Source organism: Cherax quadricarinatus, chromosome 97 (assembly GCF_038502225.1).
Source record: "Cherax quadricarinatus isolate ZL_2023a chromosome 97, ASM3850222v1, whole genome shotgun sequence".
NCBI classification, from domain to species: Eukaryota; Metazoa; Arthropoda; class Malacostraca; order Decapoda; family Parastacidae; genus Cherax; species Cherax quadricarinatus.
Window position 1 is genome coordinate 678216 of NC_091388.1, and position 25905 is coordinate 704120.

Sequence of the window (25905 nt, forward strand, 5' to 3'; positions counted from 1 at the left end):
GTGACCCCCACCAGTCCACTAACACCCAGGATGCCACCCACACCAGTCCACTAACACCCAGGATGCCACTCACATCAGTCCACTAACACCCAGGATGTGACCCCCACCAGTCCACTAACACTCAGGATGCCACCCACACCACTAACACCCAGGATGCCACCCACACCACTAACACCCACGTACCAATTTTAAACTAATGGGTGAACAGACAGCAGGTGTCTTATGGAAACACGTCCCTAATGTTTTCCAGCCGTACCGGAGGAGATTCGAACCCCGGACCTCAGTGTGCGAGGCGAGTGCGCTAACGATACCAATACACCAAGAAGTGTATTCCAGCGTATAAATGCTGAGAATTTAATTCCTCTTTTAGGAGTACAAGTATCCTTTTCTGGTGGTGAAAAGGTCGAGTGTGCCTTTAATGACCTTAAAAACAAAGGCACAATACTTTGACTGGAACAATAAACAAAACCCGAACTTAAACTTACGACTGCATTTCGCTCCGAACTGAATCATTTACAAAGGTTAGTAGATGAATGGTTCAGAGAACCGACATGTTGATAAATTAGACACATGTGCAACTCTTGGGTATCTTTATTGAGGAAACGTTTCGCCACACAGTGGCTTCATCAGTCCATGCGTATGAGAAACTTGAAGAACAGGAGGAGAATGAGGTAATCAGTCCCTCAGCCTTGAGTCGATATGTTCAGTCCATCAATTCTACTCAACATTGATGGACTGAACACATCGACTCAAGGTTGAGGGACTGATTACCTCATTCTCCTCCTGTTCTTCAAGATTCTCCTACGTATGGACTGAAGAAGCCACTGTGTGGCGAAACATTTCCTCAATAAAGATACCCAAGAGTTGCACATGCGTCTAATTTATCTACAAAGGTCAGAGTAAGACAAACGACCCTAGTGTAGCTATCATGTGGGAGTTCGACACGTGGATTAGGTAAGGAATACTCACGTAGGCTGGTATTACGTATAATTACAGATAAGGTGGTTAACGCCCTTACAGCCGTGACCTATCTCTCTCGCTCCTCTCGTAACACTGACTGCCTGGCCGCCCAGTACCCATATGTGAGAGGGTCTTATGCCAGGTCAGCACAATATGAATAGACAGTGACTCAGGCAGAGACGGTTGGTCGTGAGTCAACTGGCACAGTGGTTACTGGTAACTGGTTACTACTACTGAGATAGCCGACAGGTTTGAAACTAATAACCAATGGTCTGATGACCATGTGGTTGGATAGGGAAATTATATCAGACGGTTCGGTAGTACAAATACATTCAGTGAACGCTAGACCCTCAAGGCTCTACCAACCATTGGCCCCATAAGGGGGGGCACGGGGGGACGCGCCCCCAGTGACACCATAGACCCTCTAAAGGTGAAACTAACGCACAAAACATTGCTGCAGTACTGTAAGAGAAGAATTCCTCGTTACTACTATAAGTATTTTCCTGTTCGGTTTATGGGGCTTAAACGTTCTCATTGGTAAACATTAGTTACTGGCCATGCAGTAGTGACGTAACTGGCCATGCAGTAGTGACGTAACTGGCCATGCAGTAGTGACGTAACTGGTCATGCAGTAGTGACGTAACTGGCCATGCAGTAGTGACGTAACTGGTCATGCAGTAGTGACGTAACTGGTCATGCAGTAGTGACGTAACTGGTCATGCAGTAGTGACGTAACTGGTCATGCAGTAGTGACGTAACTGGTCATGCAGTAGTGACGTAACTGGTCATGCAGTAGTGACGTAACTGGCCATGCAGTAGTGACGTAACTGGCCATGCAGTAGTGACGTAACTGGTCATGCAGTAGTGACGTAACTGGAGTTGCCTCCCCCATCCCCTTGATCTTGGATTTCATGGGGTGACACCAAAGATGCCACCCCGGGGGACACCAAAGATGCCACCCCGGGGGACACCAAAGATGCCACCCCGGGGGACACCAAAGATGCCACCCCGGGGGACACCAACCCTAGCAACGCTACTGCAGTACCAACATTTCTCATTAGCATACACACTGAACCCCCAACGTCGCGGTGTACATAGACGGTACACAGTACCGACAACATGATTTAGACTTGTAAATTATCTGGGAATTTTTATTGTAGGCGTTCCGCCAGCCAGTGACTATTAATACAAGGACAAGACAATAGTCGGTCCCTTCACCGATTCCGAGACAGTGGTCGGTCCCTTCACCGACTCCAAGACAGTGGTCGGTCCCTTCACCGACTCCAAGACAGTGGTCGGTCCCTTCACCGACTCCAAGACAGTGGTCGGTCCCTTCACCGACTCCAAGACAGTAGAACTAGTCTTGGAGTCGGTGAAGGGACCGATTACCTCATTCCGTATACACTTCTACACCCCTCAAGGGAGGCTCCTTGACGCTGGTGAGGGGCTCTTGATCTAGGGAATTGGATTTGTGCTCCGGTTCGCTGGTGAGGGGCTCTTGATCTAGGGAATTGGATTTGTGCTCCGGTTCGCTGGTGGGGGGCTCTTGATCTAGGGAATTGGATTTGTGCTCCGGTTCCCTGAATTCAGCCTGAATACCTTCTATCCCCCCACATGCGCTGTATAATCCTACGGATTATAATAATCCAGTCTACACATTATGTTCTGAATGGTGAAACGTCTACAAATAGACACACCCAGATGTACACGTGTCTAATTCTCGACTTAAACTGTCTAACAGTTATACGAAGCAGTTTTATATCTGGGAATTTTGATTATTAGATAACTACTCATAAGTGGGAATGAGAAACTTGAATCGAAATAATTTGCAAAGTAAAGTTTGGTCTCGAAATAATTTGCAAAGTAAAGTTTGGTCTCGAAATAATTTACAAAATAAAGTTTGGCCTCGAAATAATTTACAAAGCAAAGTTTGTCCTCGAAATAATTTACAAAACAAAGTTTGTCCTCGAAATAATTTACAAAACAAAGTTTGTCCTCGAAATAATTTACCAAACAAAGTTTGTCCTCGAAATAATTTACAAAGTTTGTCCTCGAAATAATTTACAAAGTTTGTCCTCGAAATAATTTACAAAATAAAGTTTGTCCTCGAAATAATTTACAAAACAAAGTTTGGTCTCGAAATAATTTGCAAAATAAAGTTTGTCCTCTAAATAATTTACAAAACAAAGTTTGTCCTCGAAATAATTTACAAAACAAAGTTTGTCCTCGAAATAATTTACAAAACAAAGTTTGTCCTCGAAATAATTTACAAAGTTTGTCCTCGAAATAATTTACAAAATAAAGTTTGTCCTCGAAATAATTTACAAAACAAAGTTTGGTCTCGAAAGAGTGTGGGATACAGACTTTATTTCAGTGTTTGTTATGGAAAAACTGTATAGCCCTTGTGGTTTAGCGCTTCTTTTTGATTATAATAATATAATGGGAAAACTGGATTTGAAAGACTTTAAAAGGAAAAATTAATTTTGAAAATGTTGGGAAGAAAACTCTTGAAAAAAAAATCTGGGGAAAAACTAAAATTTAAAAATTTTGTGAAGGGAAAACTAGTGTACCTGAAAGATTTTGAAGGGAAAACAAGTGTACCTGAAAGATTTTGAAGGGAAAACAAGTGTACCTGAAAGATTTTGAAGGGAAAACAAGTGTACCTGAAAGATTTTGAAGGGAAAACAAGTGTACCTGAAAATTTTTGAAGGGAAAGCAAGTGTTCCTGAAAATTTTTGAAGGGAAAGCAAGTGTTCCTGAAAGATTTTGAAGGGAAAACAAGTGTACCTGAAAGATTTTGGAGGGAAAACAAGTGTTCCTGAAAGATTTTGAAGGGAAAATAAGTGTACCTGAAAGATTTTGAAGGGAAAACAAGTGTACCTGAAAGATTTTGAAGGGAAAACAAGTGTACCTGAAAATTTTTGAAGGGAAAGCAAGTGTTCCTGAAAGATTTTGAAGGGAAAACAAGTGTACCTGAAAGATTTTGAAGGGAAAACAAGTGTACCTGAAAGATTTTGAAGGGAAAACAAGTGTACCTGAAAGATTTTGAAGGGAAAACAAGTGTACCTGAAAGATTTTGAAGGGAAAACAAGTGTACCTGAAAGATTTTGAAGGGAAAACAAGTGTTCCTGAAAGATTTTGAAGGGAAAACAAGTGTTCCTGAAAGATTTTGAAGGGAAAACAAGTGTTCCTGAAAGATTTTGAAGGGAAAACAAGTGTTCCTGAAAGATTTTGAAGGGAAAACAAGTGTTCCTGAAAGATTTTAAAGGGAAAACAAGTTCCTGAAAGATTTTGAAGGGAAAACAAGTGTTCCTGAAAGATTTTGAAGGGAAAACAAGTGTACCTGAAAGATTTTGAAGGGAAAACAAGTGTACCTGAAAGATTTTGAAGGGAAAAGAAGTGTACCTGAAAGATTTTGGAGGGAAAACTAGTGTACCTGAAAGATTTTGAAGGGAAAACAAGTGTACCTGAAAGATTTTGAAGGGAAAACAAGTGTACCTGAAAGATTTTGAAGGGAAAACAAGTGTACCTGAAAGATTTTGAAGGGAAAACAAGTGTACCTGAAAGATTTTGAAGGGAAAACAAGTGTACCTGAAAGATTTTGAAGGGAAAACAAGTGTTCCTGAAAGATTTTGAAGGGAAAACAAGTGTTCCTGAAAGATTTTGAAGGGAAAACAAGTGTTCCTGAAAGATTTTAAAGGGAAAACAAGTGTTCCTGAAAGATTTTAAAGGGAAAACAAGTGTTCCTGAAAGATTTTGAAGGGAAAACAAGTGTTCCTGAAAGATTTAAGGGAAAATAAGTGTACCTGAAAGATTTTGAAGGAAAAACAAGTGTACCTGAAAGATTTTGAAGGGAAAAGAAGTGTACCTGAAAGATTTTGGAGGGAAAACTAGTGTACCTGAAAGATTTTGAAGCTAAAACAAGTGTACCTGAAAGATTTTGGAGGGAAAACTAGTGTACCTGAAAGATTTTGAAGCTAAAACAAGTGTACCTGAAAGATTTTGAAGGGAAAACAAGTGTACCTGAAAGATTTTGAAGGCAAAACAAGTGTACCTGAAAGAACAAGAAAAAAGAAACTAGTGAATTTGAAGTAATTTGAGAGAGAGTGAGTGAAGCTGGAAGAATGTGTGAAGAAAAGTGGAATTCAAAGCTCAAAGCCAATTACTGAGTAAATATAATTGTTACTCTCGAGATAATATAACTGTTACAATCGAGATAATATAATTGTTACTCTCGAGATAATATAATTGTTACTCTCGAGATAATATAACTTACAATCGAGATAATATAATTGTTACTCTCGAGATAATATAACTGTTACAATCGAGATAATATAATTGTTACTCTCGAGATAATATAACAGTTACTCTCGAGATAATATAACTGTTACTCTCGAGATAATATAACTGTTACTCTCGAGATAATATAACTGTTACTCTCGAGATAATATAACTGTTACTCTCGAGATAATATAACTGTTACTCTCGAGATAATATAACTGTTACTCTCGAGATAATATAACTGTTACTCTCGAGATAATATAACTGTTACTCTCGAGATAATATAACTTACAATCGAGATAATATAACTGTTGCAATCGAGATAATATAATTGTTACTCTCGAGATAATATAATTGTTACTCTCGAGATAATATAACTGTTACAATCGAGATAATATAACTGTTACAATCGAGATAATATAACTGTTACAATCGAGATAATATAACTGTTACAATTGAGATAATATAACTGTTACTCTCGAGATAATATAATTGTTACTCTCGAGATAATATAATTGTTACTATCGAGATATAGATTTACGAATTATGAAGGTTAGAACAGAGAAAATTGAACAAGAGGTGAAAAAGATTATTAAAAATTGAATAAAGACAACGATAGCCAATTATAAATCTGAAGAAAATAAGAAATGAGGAGCACTGCAGGAGGCCAACTGGCCCATACAAGGTGGATCTCTCTCAAACACAGACTTAAAAATATTCTCCCAACACATTTTCAGTGTTACCATAGAAATTGGGTTTGATAACTCTTATCAGTTTAGATATATACACGAGTGTATATATCTAAATTAAATTTGAAGGTACCGAAGGTTTTAGCTTCAGTACTCTGGCAGGCAGGCTGCTCCACTCGCCCGCCAGCAGGCAGGCTGCTCCACTCGCCCGCCAGCAGGCAGGCTGCTCCACTCGCCCGCCAGCAGGCAGGCTGCTCCACTCGCCCGCCAGCAGGCAGGCTGCTCCACTCGCCCGCCAGCAGGCAGGCTGCTCCACTCGCCCGCCAGCAGGCAGGCTGCTCCACTCGCCCGCCAGCAGGCAGGCTGCTCCACTCGCCCGCCAGCAGGCAGGCAGGCAGGCAGGCTGCTCCACTCGCCCGCCAGCAGGCAGGCAGGCAGGCTGCTCCACTCGCCCGCCAGCAGGCAGGCTGGTGTCCCACAAGGGTCAGTACTAGGACCAGTGCTATTTTTTGTACATGTGAATGACATGAGAATTAAATCAAATGAGGATCAGGCAGGACTACAAAGAGACCTGGACAGACTGGACACCTGGTCCAGCAACTGGATTCTCGAATTTAACCCCGCGAAATGCAAAGTCATGAAGATCGGGGAAGGAGAAAGAAGACCGGAGACGGAGTATAGTCTAGGTGGCCAATGACTGCAAACCTCACTCAGGGAGAAAGATCTTCTAGTGACCATAACATCGAGCACGTCACCGGAGGCACACATCAATCAGATAACTGCTGCAGCATACTGGCGCCTGGCAAACCTGAGAATAGCGTTCCGATACCTCAGTAAGGAATCGTTCAAGATACTGTACACCATGCACGTCAGGCCCATACTGGAGTATGCAGCACCAGTTTGGAACCCACACCTGGTCAAGTACGTCAAGAAATTGAAGTGTAAAAGTTTGCGACAAGGCTAGTTCTAAAGTCAAGGGGAATGTCCTACGAAGACAGGTTAAGGGAAATCGGCCTGACGACACTGGAGGACAGGAGGGTCAGGGGAGACATGATAACGATATACAAAATACTGCGAGGAATAGACAAAGTGGACAGAGACAGGATGTTCCAGAGAGGGGACACAGAAGCAAGGGGTCACAATTGGAAGTTGAAGACTCAAACGAGTCAAAAGGATGTTAGGAAATATTTCTTCACAGTTGTCAGGAAGTGGAATAGTCTGGCAAGCGATGTAGTGGAGGCAGGAACCATACACTGCCTTAAGACGAGGTATGATAAAGCTCATGGAGCAGGGAGAGGATCTAGCAGCGACCAGTGAAGATGCGGGACCAGGAACTGCAACCACAATTAGGCGGGTACTCGTACACTAGACAGACTGTACCACACACTATCACCTGGAAGATCCTGGAGGGACTGATTCCTAACCTGCACACAGAAATCACTCACTACGACAGCAAAAGACTTGGCAGAAGATGCAACATACCCCATTGAAAAGCAGGGGCGGCACTGGTACACTAAGAGAAAACACTAAGTGTCCGGGGCCCAAGACTGTTCAAAAGCCTCCCACCATGCATAAGGGGCATTACCAATAGACCCCTGGTTGTCTTCAAGAGGGAGATGGACTAATACTAAGTCGATGCCGGATCAGCCGGGCTGTGGTTCGTACGTTGGACTATCTGCGGCCAGCAGTAACAGGCTCGTTTATCAGGCCCTGATCCATCGGGAGGCCTGGTCGTGGACCGGGCCGCGGGGGTGTTGATCCCCGGAATGACCTCCGGGTAGACTCGTTCGCCACCAGGCAGACTGTCCCACTCACACACGCCACCAGGCACACTGCCCCCACTCTCACACGCCACCAGGCACACTGCCCCCCACTCACACACGCCACCAGGCACACTGCCCCCACTCACACACGCCACCAGGCACACTGCCCCCACTCACACACGCCACCAGGCACACTGCCCCCACTCACACACGCCACCAGGCACACTGCCCCCACTCACACACGCCACCAGGCACACTGCCCCCACTCACACACGCCACCAGGCACACTGCCCCCACTCACACACGCCACCAGGCACACTGCCCCCACTCACACACGCCACCAGGCACACTGCCCCCACTCACACACGCCACCAGGCACACTGCCCCCACTCACACACGCCACCAGGCACACTGCCCCCACTCACACACGCCACCAGGCACACTGCCCCCACTCACACACGCCACCAGGCACACTGCCCCCACTCACACACGCCACCAGGCACACTGCCCCCACTCACACACGCCACCAGGCACACTGCCCCCACTCACACACGCCACCAGGCACACTGCCCCCACTCACACACGCCACCAGGCACACTGCCCCCACTCACACACGCCACCAGGCACACTGCCCCCACTCACACACGCCACCAGGCACACTGCCCCCACTCACACACGCCACCAGGCACACTGCCCCCACTCACACACGCCACCAGGCACACTGCCCCCACTCACACACGCCACCAGGCACACTGCCCCCACTCACACACGCCACCAGGCACACTGCCCCCACTCACACACGCCACCAGGCACACTGCCCCCACTCACACACGCCACCAGGCACACTGCCCCCACTCACACACGCCACCAGGCACACTGCCCCCACTCACACACGCCACCAGGCACACTACCCCCACTCACACACGCCCCAGGCACACTGCCCCCACTCACACACGCCACCAGGCACACTGCCCCCACTCACACACGCCACCAGGCACACTGCCCCCACTCACACACGCCACCAGGCACACTGCCCCCACTCACACACGCCACCAGGCACACTGCCCCCACTCACACACGCCACCAGGCACACTGCCCCCACTCACACACGCCACCAGGCACACTGCCCCCACTCACACACGCCACCAGGCACACTGCCCCCACTCACACACGCCACCAGGCACACTGCCCCCACTCACACACGCCACCAGGCACACTGCCCCCACTCACACACGCCACCAGGCACACTGCCCCCACTCACACACGCCACCAGGCACACTGCCCCCACTCACACACGCCACCAGGCACACTGCCCCCACTCACACACGCCACCAGGCACACTGCCCCCCACTCACACACGCCACCAGGCACACTGCCCCCACTCACACACGCCACCAGGCACACTGCCCCCCACTCACACACGCCACCAGGCACACTGCCCCCACTCACACACGCCACCAGGCACACTGCCCCCCACTCACACACGCCACCAGGCACACTGCCCCCACTCACACACGCCACCAGGCACACTGCCCCCCACTCACACACGCCACCAGGCACACTGCCCCCACTCACACACGCCACCAGGCACACTGCCCCCACTCACACACGCCACCAGGCACACTGCCCCCACTCACACACGCCACCAGGCACACTGCCCCCACACACACACCCCCCCAGGCACACTGCCCCCACTCACACACGCCACCAGGCACACTGCCCCCACTCACACACGCCACCAGGCACACTGCCCACTCACACACGCCACCAGGCACACTGCCCACACTCACACGCCACCAGGCACACTGCCCACACTCACACACGCCACCAGGCACACTGCCCACACTCACACACCCCACCAGGCACACTGCCCCCTCTCACACACCCCACCAGGCACACTGCCCCCACTCACACACCCCACCAGGCACACTGCCCACACTCGCACACTGCCCACACTCACACACGCCACCAGGCACACTGCCCACACTCACACACGCCACCAGGCACACTGCCCACACTCACACACGCCACCAGGCACACTGCCCACACTCACACACGCCACCAGGCACACTGCCCACACTCACACACGCCACCAGGCACACTGCCCACACTCACACACGCCACCAGGCACACTGCCCACACTCACACACGCCACCAGGCACACTGCCCACACTCACACACGCCACCAGGCACACTGCCCACACTCACACACGCCACCAGGCACACTGCCCACACTCACACACGCCACCAGGCACACTGCCCCCACTCACACACGCCACCAGGCACACTGCCCACACTCACACACGCCACCAGGCACACTGCCCACACTCACACACGCCACCAGGCACACTGACCACACTCACACACGCCACCAGGCACACTGCCCACACTCACACACGCCACCAGGCACACTGCCCACACTCACACACGCCACCAGGCACACTGCCCACACTCACACACGCCACCAGGCACACTGCCCACACACACACACACGCCACCAGGCACACTGCCCACACTCACACACGCCACCAGGCACACTGCCCCCACTCACACACGCCACCAGGCACACTGCCCACACTCACACACGCCACCAGGCACACTGCCCACACTCACACACGCCACCAGGCACACTGCCCACACTCACACACGCCACCAGGCACACTGCCCACATTCACACACGCCACCAGGCACACTGCCCACACTCACACACGCCACCAGGCACACTGCCCACACTCACACACGCCACCAGGCACACTGCCCACACTCACACACGCCACCAGGCACACTGCCCACACTCACACACGCCACCAGGCACACTGCCCCCACTCACACACGCCACCAGGCACACTGCCCACACTCACACACGCCACCAGGCACACTGCCCACACTCACACACGCCACCAGGCACACTGACCACACTCACACACGCCACCAGGCACACTGCCCACACTCACACACGCCACCAGGCACACTGCCCACACTCTCACACGCCACCAGGCACACTGCCCACACTCACACACGCCACCAGGCACACTGCCCACACTCACACACGCCACCAGGCACACTGCCCCCACTCACACACGCCACCAGGCACACTGCCCACACTCACACACGCCACCAGGCACACTGCCCACACACTACTCCCAAACCTATTCACCTATATCCTTCTTAAATCTAAATTTATCCAATTTGAGCCCATTCCAGTTCTCATTATATTCCTTATTTATGCTCATCTACCACTTACACACTTCAGTCATGTCTCCCCTTATTTATGCTCATCTACCACTTACTTCAGTCATGTCTCCCCTTATTTATGCTCATCTACCACTTACTTCAGTCATGTCTCCCCTTATTTATGCTCATCTACCACTTACTTCAGTCATGTCTCCCCTTATTTATGCTCATCTACCACTTACTTCAGTCATGTCTCCTCTTATTTATGCTCATCTACCACTTACACACTTCAGTCATGTCTCCTCTTATTTATGCTCATCTACCACTTCAGTCATGTCTCCCCTTATTTATGCTCATCTACCACTTACACACTTGAGTCATGTCTCCCCTAATTCCTCGTATTACAAGTCAATGTAGGTAATGAGATTTTTGTGTCTTAACTTCCAAACTAATCCACTTAAGTGTATTTCCCTGTAGGCTAAGAAGAGATTTGTTGGGATTTTTAATCCTGGAGAGGGTTAGCCACCCATGATAACCTGGGGTGGGGAGGGTCAGCCACCCATGATAACCCGGGATAGGGAGGGTTAGCCACCCATGATAACCCGGGATAGGGAGGGTTAGCCACCCATGATAACCTGGGGTGGGGAGGGTTAACCACCCATGATAACCCAGGATAGGGAAGGTTAACCACCCATGATAACCCAGGATAGGGAAGGTTAACCACCCATGATAACCCAGGATAGGGAAGGTTAGCCACCCATAACCCAGGATAGGGAAGGTTAGGCACCCATAACCCAGGATAGGGAAGGTTAGCCACCCATAACCCAGGATAGGGAAGGTTAACCACCCATGATAACCCAGGATAGGGAAGGTTAACCACCCATGATAACCCAGGATAGGGAAGGTTATCCACCCATGATAACCCAGGATAGGGAAGGTTACCCACCCATAACCCAGGATAGGGAAGGTTACCCACCCATGATAACCCAGGATAGGGAAGGTTACCCACCCATAACCCAGGATAGGGAAGGTTAACCACCCATGATAACCCAGGATAGGGAAGGTTAACCACCCATGATAACCCAGGATAGGGAAGGTTACCCACCCATGATAACCCAGGATAGGGAAGGTTAACCACCCATGATAACCCAGGATAGGGAAGGTTACCCACCCATAACCCAGGATAGGGAAGGTTAACCACCCATGATAACCCAGGATAGGGAAGGTTATCCACCCATGATAACCCAGGATAGGGAAGGTTATCCACCCATGATAACCCAGGATAGGGAAGGTTATCCACCCATGATAACCCAGGATAGGGTAGGTTAGCCACCCATGATAACCCAGGATAGGGAAGGTTAGGCACCCATAACCCAGGATAGGGAAGGTTAGGCACCCATAACCCAGGATAGGGAAGGTTAGCCACCCATAACCCAGGATAGGGAAGGTTAACCACCCATGATAACCCAGGATAGGGAAGGTTAACCACCCATGATAACCCAGGATAGGGAAGGTTACCCACCCATGATAACCCAGGATAGGGAAGGTTACCCACCCATAACCCAAGATAGGGAAGGTTACCCACCCATGACAACCCAGGATAGGGAAGGTTAACCATCCACGTTAACTCAGGAAGGAGGGTTGAGCGACCAGCGAGTACTCAAGATGTCTCCCCGAAACCTAAATCATTTAAGTATAAAAATTGAATTGATGTTCTGAAAATAATTAGAAATCGAGTCTGTCTGTCTATTGTGACGGGTATCATTACATCAGAATCATTGTATATATCAGTAACTCATTGTATACACAGAGTCATTATGTACGTATCGTTTTACGATTATGTTATGCTTATGTTATTGTGTTCGTGTTATTGTTAGCACTTACTGGTATAACAGCATTCCACTAGTCATACATCTGTTATCTGTTTGCTTCCCCACCCATCAACAGAATTATCCGGGTTAACAGGATGTGACGCTCGGCCCCTGTTGTCCAGACTTCTGTAGCTCGTGATTCTGTTTAATGCGATGGTGAGGCAGGAAATGCGGATGACGGCAGACTGTGGTATGTGTTGTATGGATGACTAAGGTTAGTGTTGGATGAACGATGGTGGCGATTGAGTGGATGGGGATGGATAAAGGTCGTGATGGATGACGGCAGTGACTGTGGTATGTGTTGCATGGATGAATAAGGATAGTGTTGGATGAACGATGGTGGCGATTGAGTGGATGGGGATGGAGAAAAGTCGTGATGGATGACGGCAGTGACTGTGGTATGTGTTACATGGATGAATAAGGATAGTGTTGGATGAACGATGGTGGCGATTGAGTGGATGGGGATGGATAAAGGTCGTGATGGATGACGGCAGTGACTATGGTATGTGTTGCATGGATGAATAAGGATAGTGTTGGATGAACGATGGTGGCGGTTGGGTGGATGAGGATTAATAAAGGCCGTGATAGATGACGGCAATGACGGATAGATTAGGACTGTTATGGATGAGGATGATAATGCATGTAGTGAGGACATGGATGATGACAGTTATGGATGAAAACTAACATCTTTTAAGGATAGGTGGATGCAAGACTATGGCTGTGACCTCAGATGGATGAATTTTGCCATGGATGAAAATAAAACGGTGACAGATGAGAATAGTGATGGACCAACAATAATGGATGGATGAGAACATTGATGTATGGATGTGTAGTGGAAGCAGGAGCCATACATAGCTTTAAGATGAGGTATAATAAAGCTCACGGAGCAGGAAGAGTGACTCAGAAGTGGCCAGTGAAGAAGCAGGGCCAGGAGCTATAACTCGACCTCCACAACCACACTGAGTACAGTGATGGATGAATGATCACAGAATGAGAATAATCATTTCACCCATAGACGCTAATCCCTTCACACGCCAATAGAACACTTTACACCACTTAAGACTCCACTTAATAGATAATTTAAATACCTCAGGATACGAGGTATGTAAGTGTATGACTCACGAAATCGTATTGACACGATTGCAAACAAACCGTACCACGGGCGGGATTTGAACCCGCGATCAGAGAGTCTTAAAATTCCAGACCGTCGCGTTAGCCACTGGACCAGCTAGCCACATAAGATTCACCCAACTAGGTACATTTCTACACCATAGGAAGGTTAGCATAGGCCACCACTGTGACTACAAATGCAAGTTTTTACAGACGAATCTCCAGCTAGCGTGGCAGTGACGAACTCTAGCTAAAGTCCCCTCAAAGCCGTTAACATGACGGTCTGGAGTTTTGAGACTCTGACCGCGGGTTCAAATCCCGACCGTGGTATGGTTTATGTAAGTGTATTTATGTAAGTGCTTCTATAAGTGTATTTTTGGGGTCTGAAATGGATTAATTTAACTTCCATTATTCCTTAAGGGAACAAATTCGTTCAGTATAGGCACTCGCACAAACTTGTGGAATGAATTAAGCTCTTATTATTAAATATTAGCCGGTATTCTCCCGGTCCGGGCCTTTTCCAAGTGGTGGCCCGGCCTTGGCTCCCTCTTTAGGGAGTGTCTGAGACCTAAGTCTCCCATGGGAGGAGGCACAAGTACCCCCTCATCTATGGGACCAAGTGCCCCCAGGCCTAGCCACAGTCCCCGCCCTCACGGGGCTCGTAGGGAGAAGCTAGGCCTCTGGTCTGCCATCTGCCCCGCCCCAAAGGGGCTCGTGGGGAAGGCAGTCTTGTGAGCTGCAGATGGCAGCAAGCTCAAACCTTCTTGAATTAAGCTCGTATCTCGAGGTACGACTATGGAAATTATACCATGGAATGGTTGGTATGGGAAGAAAATACTGAAATACCTCCCAGGAGAAATCGCTATTTTTTTTCAACGTAGCTATTTTTTTTTCTTGTCAGAGGTAGGGGTATCCCTTCTCATTACCTTTGTAACTTCCTCAGTTATCACAACTTTGGGGTACAGTCCCTGGACCCATTATGTACCTCAGTAATCTTTTGACTACCGCCCACAGGATGGGTATGTGGTGACTACCGCCCACAGGATGGGTCTGTGGTGCATAATAAACATTAAACTGTCCCTTCTTTCACTGGAGGTGGTATCCATATGGATATACCAGGGTATAAAATAAAAGTAGGGGGTATTGGTAAAGTATCCCTTTGATAATTGGGTGGGGGAATAAGAGTGTTTTATTGGGGATACTAGTATATTAGCGATGCAGACTAATACTGTATACCAGTACGTGTACAAGGTATACAAGGTATACAGACCATAGCTGACATCAATGATTTGTTATGCTGAGCATTTCCTGCAAATTAGGTCAGTTTTGTCCCAAGATGTGACCCACACCAGTCCACTAACACCCAGGATGTGACCCACACCAGTCCACTAACACCCAGGATGTGACCCACACCAGTCCACTAACACCCAGGATGTGACCCACACCAGTCCACTAACACCCAGGATGTGACCCACACCAGTCCACTAACACCCAGGATGTGACCCACACCAGTCCACTAACACCCAAGATGTGACCCACACCAGTCCACTGACACCCAAGATGTGACCCACACCAGTCCACTGACACCCAGGATGTGACCCACACCAGTCCACTAACCCAGGATACGACCCACCCCAGTCCACTAACACCCAGGATGTGACCCACATCAGTCCACTAACACCCAGGATATGACCCACACCAGTCCACTAACACCCAAGATGTGACCCACATCAATCCACTAACATCCAGGATATGACCCACACCAGCCCACTAACACGCAGGATATGACCCACACCAGTCCACTAACACCCAGGATGCGACCCACACCAGTCCACTAACACCCAGGATATGACCCACACCAGTCCACTGACACCCAGGTACCCATTATACTGATGGGTTAACATAGACAACCGGTGTAAAGAAATACGCCCAATGTTTCTACCCTAGCCAGGAATCGAACCCGGACATCATCGTGTGAAGCGAGACCTTTAGCCACCTGGCCACTCGGCCAGGTGGCTAATAAAGAAAACCAGTCGTTGGATATAAATTTAACTTTTCAATATTATCTAATGGCCAGGGAACACCTATGACTCGAATCGTATCGAAAATTTTGGAATGCAATGCAACCTTTAGTGGTGCTCCGTGGCCAGGTGGCTAAAGCTCTCGCTTCACACGCTGAGGGTCCAGGTTCAATTCCCAGCGAGGGTAGAAACATTGGAAGCGTTTCTTTACACCGGTTGTCTATGTTCACTCATCAGTAAAATAGGTACCTGGGTATTAGTAGACTGGTGTGGGTGGCATCCTGGGTGTCAGTGGACTGGTGTGGGTGGCATCCTGGGTGCCAGTGGACTGGTGTGGGTGGCATCCTGGGTGCCAGTGGACTGGTGTGGGTGGCATCCTGGGTGCCAGTGGACTGGTGTGGGTGGCATCCTGGGTGCCAGTGGACTGGTGTGGGTGGCATCCTGGGTGCCAGTGGACTGGTGTGGGTGGCATCCTGGGTGTCAGTGGACTGGTGTGGGTGGCATCCTGTGTGTCAGTGGACTGGTGTGGGTGGCATCCTGTGTGTCAGTGGACTGGTGTGGGTGGCATCCTGGGTGTCAGTGGGTTCAATCCCAAACCATTCCGTGGGTTAGTTAAACACCTGTTTGGACTAACAGGTGTTTAACTAACCCACCCAAAGACCACCAAATTCCGTGCCATCTCCTTCAAAAGTCTAATATTTTTTTAATTTCGCAAAATTGTCACTTCGTACCCAAGCAAGGGTACGTAGCCAGGTTTGCACCGGTGTTTACATACGAGTTTAGACCAATAAGATTGCCCCTAGTGGGCAGGTTTACGAAAATCTGAACATCAGGAGGAGTATCACTACGACCAACAGCCGTCAGTAGCTGTGGTGGTTGTTTAAACAACTGCATCCTCCTATTACCAATAAAAAAAACATGGTTATATATGACCAGAATTTTTAAAAGGGGTAGACTGGTAAGCCAGCGGAAGGCCTCGGTCAGATGACCAAAGCTCCAAAGGCGGGTGATCATCTAAGACCCGCGTCAGGAAACATCCTGTTTCCTGACGATCTTTACCTAACCTAACTGCATCCTAACTACAATAATAACAAATATAATTAAGTCATCGATAACACTTATTAAACTCCTTTCTGTTTACCTTCTCTCTTCCCTTTTCCTCTTCCTTCCTTCTATTTTTTCTCATTTACCCTGCTATTCCCTCTCCGTCTTGATAATGGTATAAAAATACCGAGAGATTGCTAAGAGACAACAGCTGTGTGTCTGTTACTCTGTATTTGACTGAAGACGACTACTGAATAGACGAAAGGTTACAAGAATAAAGCTACCCAACTATTGCACATGCGTCTCACTTCTCATTAAGAGGAACTCGAGGGATCCTTATTGCACAAATAACCCGGAATTAGAAGAGAGGAGCTTACGACGACATTTCGGTCTATGTCCGGGTCATTTGTGTATCGTTCCAGTCACGGTATTGTGCCTTTTTTTTTAGTTATTAATGATCCTCATTGTTCTAACTAATAGGATGCTAATAACTTACCAGATTCACGAGTCTCAAGTGTCCTTTACAAGAAGAATCAAGAACGAATTACTGGAGTTGGGTAAGTTGAGTTGAAAGACACAGGGTGAAGCACCTCAACTTTAATGGTAGAAAGAAGGTCGATCCGCTGTGAGAGATTCCAGCTTACTGGAAATTGCTAGATTTGTCCACGGACTTTTGTCACAGGTGTAAAGCCTCATTCTGTCCGACTATATTGCCTTGGCTTGTCCAAATTGGCATCTGGCCAGTGCCGAGACAATGGTACCTGGCCAGTGCCGAGACAATGTCATCTGGCCAGTGCCGAGACAATGACATCTGACCAGTGCCGAGACAATGACATCTGACCAGTGCCGAGACAATGACATCTGACCAGTGCCGAGACAATGACATCTGGCCTGTGCCGAGACAATGACATCTGGCCTGTGCCGAGACAATGACATCTGGCCTGTGCCGAGACAATGACATCTGGCCTGTGCCGAGACAATGACATCTGGCCTGTGCCGAGACAATGACATCTGGCCTGTGCCGAGACAATGACATCTGGCCTGTGCCGAGACAATGACATCTGGCCTGTGCCGAGACAATGACATCTGGCCTGTGCCGAGACAATGACATCTGGCCTGTGCCGAGACAATGACATCTGGCCTGTGCCGAGACAATGACATCTGGCCTGTGCCGAGACAATGGCACCTGACCAGTGCCGAGACAATGGCACCTGACCAGTGCCGAGACGATGGAACCTGGCCAGTGCCGAGACAAATGGCACCTGGCCAGTGCCGAGACAAAGACATCTGGCCTGTGCCGAGACAATGACATCTGGCCTGTGCCGAGACAATGACATCTGGCCAGTGCCGAGACAATGACATCTGGCCAGTGCCGAGACAATGACATCTGGCCAGTGCCGAGACAATGACATCTGGCCAGTGCCGAGACAATGACATCTGGCCAGTGCCGAGACAATGACATCTGGCCAGTGCCGAGACAATGGCACCTAGTTTACGGCTGGGCTAATTTAATGGCTTATTATTCTAATGCTCAATAATACAGACTAGTATATTTCCGAGAAGTTCTAGAGCGCATCAGGCATCTTCAGTCTAACACAGAACTAATATTCAAGAGAAGCTGAAGAGAGGCATTCAGTCCCTTAGCCTTGATAAGACTTTGGTATATGGCTCTCAGGGTATTTAATGAGCTACTTTTAATATCTATTATGTACCCCATACCCCATGCTCTGGGCAGTAGTCAAAAAAATTACAGAGGCTTTACCCATTCTGCCTCATGCACCTCCTCTCCCATTGCATCTGGTCTTCCTCATCCCTACAAGATGTTCTTCCTCCCTGGTCAGTGCAGGAAATCACTCTCTTCAGCAATATCCAGAAACTCGAATTATCACCATCTTCCCAGTATACCTCCATCTTCCCAGTACCTCAATCTTCCCAGTACCTCAATCTCCCCATTAACAACTTCCCTCTTTCATTTTTAAATATTAAATCCATTTGCTTGCTAGTATTTTCCAACTTATATCTTATTTTTAGCAATTTATAAAATTTCGCCTACTTTCTCTGATATATTAAGCCTCTCTCCAATATCTTGTTTGCGAGAAACTACAGCAGTAATTATCTTGACACTGTGTACTGTTTCTGTTTCCGGAGATGCCAGTCCTGGTTAATATTTTTTTTTTCTGCATTAGGCATGTTAAGGTAAGGTAGCCTTTATGGAGATCATACGAAGTGTTCCTTGTTAAGGGGAGGTAGCCTTTATGGAGATCATACGAAGTGCTCCTTGTTAAGGGGAGGTAGCCTTTATGGAGATCATACGAAGTGTTCCTTGTTAAGGGGAGGTAGCCTTTATGGGGGTCATACGAAGTGTTCCTTGTTAAGGGGAGGTAGCCTTTATGGGGGTCATACGAAGTGTTCCTTGTTAAGGGGAGGTAGCCTTTATGGAGATCATACGAAGTGTTCCTTGTTAAGGGGAGGTAGCCTTTATGGAGATCATACGAAGTGCTCCTTGTTAAGGGGAGGTAGCCTTTATGGAGATCATACGAAGTGCTCCTTGTTAAGGGGAGGTAGCCTTTATGGAGATCATACGAAGTGCTCCTTGTTAAGGGGAGGTAGCCTTTATGGAGATCATACGAAGTGTTCCTTGTTAAGGGGAGGTAGCCTTTATGGAGATCATACGAAGTGTTCCGTGGGAGTTGATTTTTAGCCAGAAATTATTGTAGAGGTGTGGAGGCTCAGTGGAAATACCTAAAAGAACATCGGGATGCGCTCTGGCCGATTACAAGGCTGCGGCTCCGTCGGGGAGGTAGTCGAGGTCTGTCCGTGATGTTGTGTGGGGACGTAATTATCAGCTTAACTGGTCTCCTGGGAGTGATCTAAGGACTTGCATTGAAACTCTACTCTGATATTTAGTTTCGTCAGTTAATTAAGAGTGTGGTTGGGGGAATACAATTATCTTTTATCATATACAGTAATTGAGAGTGGGGGAATACAGTTATCTATCATATACAGTAATTGAGAGTGGGGGAGGATACAGTTATCTATCATATACAGTAATTGAGAGTGGGGGGAATACAGTTATCTATCATATACAGTAATTGAGAGTGGGGGAATACAGTTATCTATCATATACAGTAATTGAGAGTGGGGGAGGATACAGTTATCTATCATATACAGTAATTGAGAGTGGGGGGAATACAGTTATCTATCATATACAGTAATTGAGAGTGGGGGAATACAGTTATCTATCATATACAGTAATTGAGAGTGGGGGAGGATACAGTTATCTATCATATACAGTAATTGAGAGTGAGGGGAATACAGTTATCTATCATATACAGTAATTGAGAGTGAGGGGAATACAGTTATCTATCATATACAGTAATTGAGAGTGGGGGGGAATACAGTTATCTATCATATACAGTAATTGAGAGTGGGGGGAATACAGTTATCTATCATATACAGTAATTGAGAGTGGGGGAGGATACAGTTATCTATCATATACAGTAATTGAGAGTGAGGGGAATACAGTTATCTATCATATACAGTAATTGAGAGTGGGGGGGAATACAGTTATCTATCATATACAGTAATTGAGAGTGGGGGGAATACAGTTATCTATCATATACAGTAATTGAGAGTGGGGGAATACAGTTATCTATCATATACAGTAATTGAGAGTGGGGGAGGATACAGTTATCTATCATATACAGTAATTGAGAGTGAGGGGAATACAGTTATCTATCATATACAGTAATTGAGAGTGGGGGGGAATACAGTTATCTATCATATACAGTAATTGAGAGTGGGGTGAATACAGTTATCTATCATATACAGTAATTGAGAGTGAGGGGAATACAGTTATCTATCATATACAGTAATTGAGAGTGGGGGGGAATACAGTTATCTATCATATACAGTAATTGAGAGTGAGGGGAATACAGTTATCTATCATATACAGTAATTGAGAGTGGGGGGGAATACAGTTATCTATCATATACAGTAATTGAGAGTGGGGGGGAATACAGTTATCATTTATCATATACAGTAATCCTAATATCAGAGTTTTCTTATTAATCAAGTATCTAGTTTAATAAGTATTACTATATTGTAATTAAGTGGAATAATGTATTAACTTTAATCTTCAATTTGATAGTCTTAGTAAGATTTAATATTACTGTTGTAAGGAGTCCCAGAGCTGGATGACGTTCCTGTAGGACCTGGGCTACAGGTACTGTGAGGACCCCCCTGGGCTACAGGTACTGTGAGGACCCCCCTGGGCTACAGGTACTGTGAGGACCCCCCTGGGCTACAGGTACTGTGAGGACCCCCCTGGGCTACAGGTACTGTGAGGACCCCCCTGGGCTACAGGTACTGTGAGGACCCCCCTGGGCTACAGGTACTGTGAGGACCCCCCTGAGCTACAGGTACTGTGAGGACCCCCCTGAGCCACAGGTACTGTGAGGACCCCCCTGAGCCACAGGTACTGTGAGGACCCCCCTGGGCCACAGGTACTGTGAGGACCCCCCTGGGCCACAGGTACTGTGAGGACCCCCCTGGGCCACAGGTACTGTGAGGACCCCCCTGGGCCACAGGTACTGTGAGGAACCCCCTGGGCTACAAGTACTGTGAGGCATAAGGATAACCATTAATTTTCTACCCCAAAATCCAATATCATGGGGAGCTCTAAATCCATAGGATTATACAGCGCCTGTGGGGGGGGATGGAAGGAATTCAGATCCAATTCCCTAGATCAAGAGCTCCCTCACCAACATCAAGGAACCTCCCTTGAGGGGACGAAATTCAATAGATTTAAGAAAATGTTGACTGAAGTTCCAGTGTTGTATGCAAAAGAGAGTTGCTGACTCTAGTATGACAGCCCAGAAGTCTGCCAGGAGGACTGTTTACAAGTCTAATAGCTGCTATGATATAGTGTTTGCGTCATAAGGCGTGTTAGCTTTCTGATTTACATCTGAGATTAACTTCAAAACTTCTTGAGAATAACTGTAGCCTTTAGACAAGGCTTCTGTAGTATTGGCCCTTGTAGACCATGTAGTATCTGACGGTCGTAACTAATGTAGATTCTCTTACACTGTCAGCTTAGACCACTGGAGCATTACTGACCAACACTGAGTTAAACCAGCCATGGATAAGGTAAAGCCAAGTGGAAGGAAGTTATGTCCCAGGTAAAGTGTAGAGGCGAGGTTATGTACTGTCTCAGCTCGTTACGTATACTTCCCATTACTCATTCTCTCCCTTGTTCATTCCTTCACCACTCTTAACCTCTGGTTTACTCCCCATATACTCCACCCTCATCGCTTCTTGTACTAACCTTTTCTTTACCCCATCTTTACCTCATTTCAACACCCACCTTCCTGTACCCATAAACTACTGCTGTACACTAACGTTACATTCTCAAATCTACCCTCGTACTTGTTTTAGAGTCTCCTTAGTACTTGTACTCTCTAGCCCAACATTCTCCCGGGACTTACTGAAATTTCGCCCTTATTTTTTTCATCCATTTAAAAACTGTTGTGTCTTACCCACTGATTAAATTTTAATTTATCCAGTCTACCTTTTACTCTGTACCTATTACTATAATCTTTATATATCTTTTACCCCTTCTAAGAAACCAAAAACAGTCACCTTCTGAAATTCACTCATTAACCTTTTATCTACTAATAGTCTAAAACATTACGTATACATTCTTCATGTATTTATTACTAATTTTTTATATATAGGTCAGACGGCCCTGGTTATCATTTACTCTTAATACCTCAAACCAGACCACAACAGTTTCTCATATTTCAGCATTTAGGGCAATCAATTATATTTCTCCACTGTTCTAACTATATAAACAACATCCCCAACATGTCTACGTCTCCTTTGTATTCATTTCCAGGTGTATAGTCACTTACATCCCGCTAATATCAATATAATTCTTCCATAGTTGATTATTTAACATTACTGACCATTGCTAATTCTCATACTAGGCTTAACCTCGTTAACTTGAAACAAGTTCTCCTTCCTCTAGCTTTGTTTTGGTTAAGAGTTTACGCATTCAGCTTTGTATTCATAATTTAATTCTTAAGTAACTTATACACGGGAAGGGGTTATTTACACGTATTTTGATGTCCTTTTTACGACACATGACAGTAAGGATTTTACCCCTTCTGGTGGGAGATGAACGAAGAATTTCTAAAAAAAAAAAAGGGCGTATAGACATGCTGTGAAGGTATAAACGTCCCTTTCAGACCCTTAACCCTTAAACTGTCCAAACGTAGAACTAAGTTTTTTTACATTTGAAAATATGTAAAAAAAACGTAATCTACTTTTGGACAGTTTAAGGGTTAAAGAGGATTTGAAGGTAACTTGTTGAAAAAATAATTTTTATTGGATCTAAGCAATCTCAAAATATTAAACTACTAAATATAAGCTCTGGTGTTGGTATGGCAAGGTGGACAGGAATGGCGGGAGTGGAATGGGAAGCTAGTAATATTGTTGTGGTCCCAGGTAGTCAAAACTTGTGAAGACCAGCTCCAGAAGGTAACAACAGCTATGGTGTACAGGTAACAGTTCCTTGGAGCTGGCTGGGGTAGACAACTGGATATCGGCAACAGGCTTAGGATTGACTGGGATAGCCTAGGATAGGGTGGGTATTACGACCCTGGTATCCTTTATTGGAGAAATAGTAACTCTGTCCTTTTGGTATGTGCGAATCTGTAGTTTCGTTATAGCTGTACAAGCAGAATCTCTCACAAGATTTCTTACAGAATATTTGGCCGCAAGAGTCGAGGGATTACTTAGCAATTTAGGTAAATAGGAGTAGTGGTGGTTGTATATGATTTGTAGTCAAAATTCCTCCAAGCCACTATAGGTTCTTACAGTCATCAACACCATGCATTTGCATGGAATGCACACTTTGCAAATGCAGCAACTCCTGGCACTATCAACACCACCATAAACAAACTATTCCGTCTGAATAACATGCTCGATTTAGTTTCCCTGGACTACACACTTTTAGTTTCCAGATTCTTTCCAACGTTGTCAAGTTTACTGAAGCTGCAGACACCTCTCCTGGAAAATCCACATTATCATGGGAACGCGCTAAACCTGTAGGATTATACAGCGGGGGGAGGGGTGGAAGGTATTTAGGCTCAATTCAGGGAACCGGAGCACAAATCCGAGTCCCTAGATCAAGAGCCCCTCACCAGCGTCAAGGAACCTCTGAAAACGCTGTTTATTCTGCCTCAACCGCAGCCTCCCAATCTGCTGACATACCACCAAAACAACCGCAGTAGTCCTGCCCTCCCAGACTCCTGCCGGAATCATTGTAGACTACGAATATAAGAGATAAGATAAGATTTCGTTCGGATTTTTAACCCCGGAGGGTTAGCCACCCAGGATAACCCAAGAAAGTCAGTGCGTCATCGAGGACTGTCTAACTTATTTCCATTGGGGTCCTTAATCTTGTCCCCCAGGATGCGACCCACACCAGTCGACTAACACCCAGGTACCTATTTGCTGCTAGGTGAACAGGACAACAGGTGTAAGGAAACGTGTCGAATGTTTCCACCCGCCGGGAATCGAACCCGGGCCCTCCGTGTGTGAAGCGGGAGCTTTAGCCACCAGATATTGATTCCTGCACTAGCTCACCTACTTGGGACAACACGTCTACAAATTCATGGCCACCATGACCTACACAGCTGTACAAAGGTCTGTGCTGGGTCTGTCAAGTTAGAGCGGGAGACTATTTTTTTTCACTTATCCAAGTCCTGGAGTTTTTCCAAACCACTCCACACCTCTAGAACCAATTTAAATTTGAGAACAGCTCTTCTTCACATGCTCCACGTTTATTAACACCAAATGAGCTGCCTCTCGCCTGCCTTCCCTCCTGCGAGTAAGTCTCCTGCAAGCTACACCAACAGACCAATGCAGTTTCCTTTTGATCCTGGTGCTCATGCCTTTTCCAGTTTGGCCCCACGAGCGCCTAGCCGTTGGGTTAAGCCCTGACAGTTTCTCTAGGACTGGACACTAACTGTTCCTCACTTGTCCCATCTATGCTTAGCCTATATAGCGTCTTACCTGAACTGTCTTGGTGGCACAGAAGCAGAATTATCAAGAAGAGGGCTTTGAAGAGGTAGTTGACCTGCACAGTAGAACAGCAGCGTTCTCGTAGTGATGTGTAGATCCAAACCGAAGGGGGAGGGATAGCAGAGTTTCTCCCAGTAAGACGAGATATCACTTCAGATCTATGATTAGGTAAAGTTCTTATGCCACATTCGTCGGGTGAGCAGAACCATCCAGTAAGACTGAAAAGTAAATAAAAGTAAATTACTAATCGGAGAAGTCAATCATTCACTCACACACACACAAAAAAAAGACGTACCACGGGCGGTATAGAACCCGCGATTAGTCCAAACTCCAGATCGATACGTTAGCCACTGGGATAGCTGGCTATAAAACTCGTCCAACTAGGTATGTTTGTACACTATTGGAAGGTTAGCATGGGCCACCACAGTGACCACATGCAAGTTTTTACAGGCGAATCTCCCGCCAACGGGGTCGTAACGAACTCTAGCTCAAGTCCTCTCAAAACCGTCATGACGTTTGCAATCATGCTAGTACAATTTAGTATATATACTAAATTGAATGAACCTTATTATATCCAGCTTGCCCAGTGGCTAAGACGTCAGTCTGAGTTTTATGATTGACCGCGGGTTCTAACCCCGCCCGTGGTATGGTTTGTTTGCAAACGTGATGGGCTGACGGCCTCTAAGATAAATAGTGATAATTAAACATTACATTATTAATGGCAAACAGGATAAAAATCCTAACAAGAACAGAACTCGTGTTGATAAATGATATTATTATTAAAGATTAGCCGGTATTCTCCCGGTCCGGGCCTTTTCCAAGTGGTGGTCCGGCCTTGGCTCCCTCTATAGGGAGTGTCTGAGACCTAAGTCTCCCATGGGAGGAGGCACAAGTACCTCCTCAT

General features: G+C 46.7%; 1 protein-coding gene across 2 annotated transcripts in view; it reads left to right on the forward strand.

Moving 5' to 3' along the window:
* Positions 1-25905, forward strand: part of LOC128704981 (uncharacterized) — a 119355-nt gene that overhangs the window by 1084 nt on the left and 92366 nt on the right. The window lies entirely within an intron of this gene.